The 7,968-nt window shown below is 48.2% G+C and overlaps 1 pseudogene; it reads left to right on the top strand.

Annotated features, from left to right (window-relative positions):
• The first annotated feature begins 5,575 nt into the window (after window positions 1-5,575).
• LOC133888831 (cytochrome P450 CYP72A616-like) lies at window positions 5,576-6,659 on the top strand (annotated as a pseudogene).
• The last annotated feature ends 1,309 nt before the right edge of the window (window positions 6,660-7,968 follow it).

Raw genomic sequence — 7,968 nt, 5'->3', positions numbered from 1 at the left:
TCCACATTACGGCCTAACTATTGTTCCAGGACTTCACGCACTATGCGGGAGAAGGTGCCTCAGGCATTCTGGAGGCCAAAGGGCATCCGAATGTAGCAGTATACCCTGAAGGGGGTAATGAAGTTGATTTTGCCTTCATCTTTCATGGCCATCCACACTTGGTTGTATATGGAGTATGCGTCCAGGAAACTCAACAAATTACAGTCAGTGGTACAGTCCACAAGCTGGTATATGCAGAGGAGCAGGTATGGGTCTCGGGGGTAGGCTTTGTTTAGCGCTGTGAAATCAATGCACATGCACCACTTCCCATTAGGCTTCTTGACTAGGGCGGGGTTCGATAGCCACATCAAGTGGATGACCTCCCGGATGACGCCGTCTTTCAATAGCTTCTGGACTTCCTCCTTTGTGTCCTCCGCCCGCTCAGAGGATAGCTTGCGGAGCCCCTAGCGTATAGGTTGGGTCTACGGGTTGATTTGGAGGGCATGCTCGATGATGCAGTGGTTGACTATGGGGAGATCCTGCGGAGACTATGCAAAAACATCAACGTTGACCCATAAGACGGCTAGGAGCTAGGCTTCCTGCTCTGGAGCGACGTTCACCCTAATCTACAAGGTTAGGTCAGGATTCCCCATGCCCAATGGGACGGGCTTCACATCCTCCTCCGGTTGGGGCTTCAGAGGACCACGGTGCTTGAGGCACATTGGAGAGGGGCCTTCAAGGGGCCCTTTGGCCACATTGTGCATGTTGCGGCTATCAAGTGGGGCAGAGTGCCCATATTTGATGCGCCTAGTCAAGTGTTGATCACCATGGATGGAGATCAGACCCAGGGGTCCAAGCAACATTATGCAGAGGTAATTGTGATGGTAGACTACTCTGAATATTTCCAGGGTACCCCACCCTAGGATGACGTTGTACATGTAAGGTATGTCCACAATGTCGAAGGTGATCGTCTCGGTCCGGGTGGCAAACCCTCAATGAAGGCGATTGGAAGCTCTATCTGGCCGAGGACATTAAGAAGGCCTCATTAAACCCCTGAAGGGGCCTTTGAGCCGGATTGAGTTGGCCCCGCGAAATGCGGAGCTAGTCGAAGGCATGTACAAAGAGGAGATATGCAAAACTTCCCCTGTTGACTAGAACCCTCTAAACTTCAATGTCAGTGATGTTGACCGTGAATACCAGGGCGTTGGTGTGGGAGAAGTTCACCCTCATAGCGTCGTCGTAGGCGAAGGTCACAGGGGCTTTGACCCATCTAGGGATTTTGTGATGGATGTAGTTTGCCTCGACATGGTTGACCCCACACGCGTAGTCTCGCAGTTACCGCTTCGATGAGCCACCGGAGGATCCCCCTCCCGTTATGGCACAGACCACCTACCTGGCACAATCCCCTTCGTTTATGTGCTGGACCGTTGGTGGCGTAGGCAAAGGCGGAGGAGGCAGAGCCAGCTAAGGAGGGTTCGATAAAGCCATGTGATCCACCTGGCGGCCCTCTGCAGGCCTACGACCTCTGGGCCACTTGTGGTCGATCTTTTCCCCTACCATGCGCACCGCTTGCCTCTCAAGGTACTCCTCTTGGAAGTTTACGAGGGTCCGGCAATATTCGGTATTGTGGGCACATCCAACTCCATGCAGAGTGCACCAGTACCCTTCTTTCGGTTGCTGGACCGGGGCATGCTGTCGCCCGGAGAAGGATGCAGAGCGCCCTCAGCCATGCCCCCTAGAACGGGGTGGGTCGAGAGCCCCTTACGCATGATCGATGTTTTGGATACTGCGCCCCTTGTGCTACCGGGAGCTGCAGGCTCCAGAGTCCTCAGCATCCTCAGAGCCCCTTTTTGCCGAAGGGGGCGGCATAGCGTGTGAGGACCCTGCTTGCGAGGATGGCCTTGCGGGCTTGATGCAGGGGGGGGGGGGGGCGACAGCATTCATGGCCTCCTAACGATGCCGCTCTTTTTCTGCACAGGTGTATTCCTCAAATTTGCACATGAGAATGTTCACTGTGCGCACCAAGCGTCAATACAATCGATCGAAGAGGGCCCCGGAGGCTAGACCTTGGGTAGCTTCGTCAATGACCAATGACTCCTAGATGCCTTTCATCTAGGCCTTGGTTTGGTTAAACCTCTGGAAGTATTCCTAGAGGGTTTCGTCTGGCTATTGCTTGATGGCAAATAGGCTCCTAGAGGTCATTGGATCGACGAAGGTGTCCTGGAAGTTATTACAGAAAGCATCTCGGAGCTAGGCCCAGGCGTAAATGACCCCGGGCTGCAGCTCCCAGAGCCATCGCAGGGCAACTCCCTCTAAGGCAAGAGGAAAGCACTTGGCCACAGTGGCCTACCCACCCCCGTTAGCCTCAATGAAGAGAGCGTATGAACGAATGAACTCATCCAGATCTGAATTGCCTCTAGACTTAGATAGCTTGGGGATTTGAAACCCGTATGATAATGGCACGGCCTGCAGGCTCGCTTGAAGGGGAGAGTCGGAATCTAGGAGTGGATCCACGCACCGATGGGCCCGAGGCTCTGGTGCCTATGGACTGACCGTTGATGGTGCTTGGGGACGATGAATAGCAAAGTTGACGCCATCGCTTGTCCCCGGAGCGCGAGATGGCATAGCGTCAGCCGTCATGGGAGTGGCAACAGTCATGTCTCAACTGAACCTGAAGGGCCACCATGTGCGCTTGCTGGCCGGCCGTGGTGGTGTGTACAACCATGGCCTCCACCGTAACCCTTGGGGTACAATGAGGTCCTCGTTGTAATGCTGTTGAAGGGCCTCCAAACCGGCGGGGCCCCTAGCGTCAACCACAATCGGGGTCGTGGCCGGATTGGCGATGTCCGCGGGGCGCTCATTCCGTCCCGCTGGGGGGCTGGCATCGGCATAGCGCGCACTTGGTCGCGATCAGCGTGTGGACTTTCACACAGGCATGCAACAAAGCCAGCCGTTTGGGCCGCCGTCTTGGTGGTCTTTTCTTTGCTGGCATCCTATCTCTTCTAGTGCTTCTACAAGTCCTTCCCCACAGATGGAGTTAGCTGTTGGTGACAGAAAATGTCAATCACGAACAAAGTGCGGCGAGAGCCAACCCACTGGAAAGGCTCAAGCTTGCAGAAGAAGTCGAGAGGAGAAGGATGCTTAGAGTGATTATCGAAAGAAATCTCCCCTGGCACGATAGCCATCGGTCAATATTTATATTGTCATTCAGAGTGTAAGTGTATAAGCATATCCTTACAAGGTTGGTAGAGATTCAAGTCTTCACTGTACAACTAGGACATAGGGCCAGTCCCGTAAAATATTACTACGACTAGTTGCAGCGATTATCCCGGCAAGTGACCCTAGGGGCATAGAGCTTAAGTAACGTGTTATTATAAATCACAAAAGTTAAATGTTATGAAAGCAATTTTTATGACGAGTTTAGTGATATCAATGTCATATGCTAACCTAGATACTTTTCTATAAGTTGATGGTGTAAATTTTTTTGACCAGCACCGATTCTATGACAGCTTATATTTGCAATCTATGGAACCAATGAGCACTGACCAAGCATTTCGATCTATGGAGCACAATAGCCTGGTCAATGGACGTACGGTTTATTAACATAACACTCCTGCAGTTGTTTGTCTTTGCCTGGTAGGTTCCCGAAAAATTCTATCCGATTTCAGGAAAACGAAACGAAGCAAAAAGGAAGCAGTCATCACACGGTGGGTGCCCGTCCTGCACAGCATATCAGTAGCTTTTGACCAATACGATCTCCGTCTGAGTTTCTTCTCCATGAAGTTCCTTGCGATCGAGGTATGGCCTGCCGCATGGCTGACCAGAAATGCTCAATTGGTAGATTCCCAAAAAATTCTATCAGATTTCAGGAAAACGAAACGAAGCAACAAGGAAGCAGTCATCACCAGGGTTCGGCTTACCGACCGGAGCTCGATAACCCAAAAATCACGGTTACCGTGGTAACCGGTTGAAAATTCAAGAAAATTCGGACAAAATTCATTTGGCAAAATTTAAAATTTGAGAAAAAATCACGATTTTAGCCGCTCGGTAACCGGTCGGCAGTTTTTGCGATTTATCGAGCGGTTTTCTTGAATTTTTTTGCATTATCGGTAACCACTCGGTTTTCTCGGTAACCACTTAGCAGTTTTCTCGATTTTCTGTGAAGTTCAATAAAAAAATCTAAAAATTATCTCAATCTTGTAAAATCAATAACTAATTAATCTGAGCTTCAAATCAAGTGAAACAAATTTTGTTAGTTTTCTTGTAACATGCTCTACATGATAAAAGTATTTATACTAAAAAAAAGTTCAAAATTTTCTATGAGAAATTGTATTTGTTAAACCAATTTAAATACATAGTTTACTCTTTGCTAATCCAAAAATCATGAAACTAATTTTGTTAGTCTTCTTACATGATCCTATGTCTTTTAAAAATATATAAACTCATGAATTAGTTATTGTAACATGCATGATTGTGTAAATGTGTTACGACTAGATTAATTCATAACTGACCTATCACATCTTAAAAATTAGTGAAACCACTTTTATTAGTTTATTTATACTATGATTTACGTAGAAAAAATAATAGTAGACATGAAAAAGTTAATTACAGTGCTGTTAATTAACATATTCACTTTATGCTTTTGAACTTTGTAAAAATTATAGAGAAATTAATAAAACTCTAAATAAAGTGAAATCAATTTTAAAGGTCCTCTTAAGATACGTTTTACACAAGAAAAATATGTATTTGCATGTTAAACTTTTCCTTATCATGAGTTAATAGCTGAGCCGCACGTTTCAATTTTTTTATTTTTTCAAACTTCCTCCCTATAGAATATGATGCAAACGACATTATTTTTGAAAAACTTTTCACAGAAGGTATTAGAATTGTGTCTAATTTTTTTAAAGATTTTTTTTATTTTTTCAAATTTTTTGAATTCAAATTTAGTTACCATTCGGTTTCTGAAACCGAACCGAATTGAGATGGTCGGTTATCACGATTTTTGCTCAGTTTCTGTCGGTTTTTTAACCCTGGTCATCAGCCCGTCCTGCACAGCATATCAGTAGCTTTTGACCAATACATCTCGGTCTGAGTTTCTTCTCCATGAAGTTCCTTGCGAGCGAGGTATGGCCTGCCGCATGGCTGACCAGAAATGCTCAATTGCTGACGACCTTCGTTGTGCCACTCAATATCCATAAACAAATGGACACAAGGGACAGTGACACTTCGATATACGAGGAGCAACCTGACGCCAAATACCGTACCCATCACCATCAGGTCAAAGTCTTGTCTGTTTTACTGGAAGCTGAGAGGATTCCAAATATATTCTCTTTATTTTATTTTATTTTATTTTATTTTATTTTATTTTTTATTTTATCTTATCTTTAGCCATTTTCTTTCGAAAAGATTCGTGAAGAGAAATAAAAGATAATTTTGTCACGAGTTAATGATATTAAAAATCCCTTTATAATGAAGAAAACCGTCGAAACACTTAAAACAAACGAAAATCTGTTCGAAAAAAATTCTCGTTCTCGAAGAAAATCCCTTTAGAATGCTCTGAGCTAATGGTTCTTGAGTGTTGGTGAGTGCAGGGGCAGTCGTCTGGACGCCATGGAGCTTCCTCATCTACGGTCTCCTGGAGTTCTACTCTTGTGGCAGGCCGCGCAGCTGCTAGAGCAGCTGTGGTAGGGGCCGCGGCTGTTGGAACGGGCGCTGTGCGCGCAGGGTCTCCGCGGCACGTCGTACCGCTTCCTCACCGGCGACCTCACGGACTACGGCCGGGTCAACAAGGAGTCATGGTCTAGGCCGTTGCCGCTGCGGTGCCACGACATCGCCGCCCATGTCGCGCCGTTCGTCTACAACACCATCCGAGAGCACGGCAAGGACCTGGACCTGGCCAAGGACGTGTTGTCCAACAAGTTCGGCCACTTCGAGAAGCCCAACTTCCTGGCGTTGTCGAAGCTGCTCGCAGAGGGAGTAGCGAGCCACGAGGGCGAGAAATGGGTGAAGCACAGGAGGATCCTCAACCCTGCATTCCATCTAGAGAAACTCAAGGTCTGCAAAATAGTTTCATTTATACAGTTACCTGCATCCTTTTGAATTTTGATGCGCGTGCGAATTATTTACTTTGAATCTTGGATTACGTTTGTGATTCATCCTTGGGTTGTACAATCTTTAAGCTCATGATGCCGGCGTTTTCTGCGTGCTGCGAAGAGCTTGTCAGCCGATGGACGCAGTCCCTTGGTTCTGAGTCTTCTGACGGCTCGTGCGAGCTGGATGTTGGGCCGGAGCTTCAGACCCTCACCGGAGATGTCATTTCTCGCACAGCATTCGGCAGCAGCTACCTTGAAGGAAGAAGAATTTTCCAGCTGCAGGCCGAGCAGGTTGAGCTCCTCATGTCCATCATTCAGAAGTTTGGCACTCCGGGATACATGTGAGTTTCGATACGTAGAAGTTCTGTCCTTACTGATTCAACGTTATCTACCTCTTCTGCAACATCATGCGATTCTCACTTTTTACTGAGGAACTGTATCACATTTTTTTTTCCTTCTGTATCCATTAGTACTCTTCATATGTAGTGAATGGGGTATGCCATTTTCAGGCTCTTGCCTACTGAAAACAACCGAAAGATGCACATAAACAACGAAGAAATCAATTCAATGCTGCGAAATTTAATTTAAACTATAAAAACGCGAATGTGTTCGGTGGTAATACCTCATCTAACCCCTCCAGATTGAATCCAACAGTCCTCACTCCCCAACCGCAATGCATCACGTCTTTCAGTCATTCTACCCTCCACCCCGCTTCCACATTTTGAACCAACGCCCCCTCCCCCCACCCCCACACGCACGCGCACACGCCGCCCCCTGCCCCACGGTGTGTGCTGCTCATGCCGGCCCCCCTCCTCCCCGCTTCCCCGCACTCACCCTCCACGGAGGGAGACGGCGAGGGAGTGCCAGCCTCAGATCCGGAGCGGTGGCCGGAGGTCCTGGCAACGTCGACGTCGCTTTGGGTGTTCGACGCGGTGCGTGTGTTCGACGAGCTTTCGCACGACTCCATCATCGCTGTCTCACACCCCGACACAGGGGACATCATGCCCATGCTGCTCTCCTACACCATCGAGGTCCACTACAAGCAGGTCCGCGGATCCCCCTCCCCGACGCTTTGCACTTTGCAGATCCTCCTTCCGGTCCTCCTCCCCTGCGCCTCCATCGTCTCCTCCCATGTGGCTGTCCCTGCTCCGTGCTGCCGCCATGGCTGAGGAGACCGAGACGAGGTCAGCGTCCGCGGGCTCTTGGGGCCGTGCGCCGAAGGATGACATGGAGAAAGGCAAAATCGTCGATGATGCCTCCGCGCCTGCCCCGCAGGCACCTAACCACGCCCAATGCTCCCCGATTGTTTCTTGCGCTTGAATGTGTGGATGTAGTGGAGTGACAAAGTGTTGCAAGAGATATACGAATTCTTTTGGCAAGAGTGTTACGAGTACAAGCTTTGCTCCAACCTCTAGTGCTCACCCGACGCCTGCCGTGCCTTGGTTGCTCGATGCTCGTAGCCTTCGGCTACCCGGCTACCAGGCTGCTCTCGCAGGACTGTGCTCTCGGATCTCCATTCTCCAGCGCCACTCCGCCTCCATCGATCTCCATCACACAATGCCCTCCCTCTCGTCACTCGTGTGGCCATTCGGCGCCCACACTCCGCAATCCTCAGTCGGCCACGGTCTGTAACTCTGTACTCTATAGTGCTAGCAGTAGTATACTTGATTAATTGATTTAGAAAGCATTTGATGATTTGATTGATAGAATGATAGTCATAGTCCAAGATTCTCTATTGGATTCTGAATATCATCAATCACATTCAAAAATTAAATGGCAAGGTTAGTTTGATTTTCCCCCAATCATCCTATGCATGTCTCATTTTGAGACCAAATAAATTCTAGCAGTATGAAGGCCATTCAAGTGAATAGAAAATTAGTATATAATTATGCTTAAG

This window comes from Phragmites australis, chromosome 1, assembly GCF_958298935.1.
Source record: "Phragmites australis chromosome 1, lpPhrAust1.1, whole genome shotgun sequence".
Classification (NCBI taxonomy): domain Eukaryota; kingdom Viridiplantae; phylum Streptophyta; class Magnoliopsida; order Poales; family Poaceae; genus Phragmites; species Phragmites australis.
The sequence above is the reverse complement of the archived record's forward strand: the minus strand, read 5'-3'. Positions and strand labels throughout refer to the sequence as shown.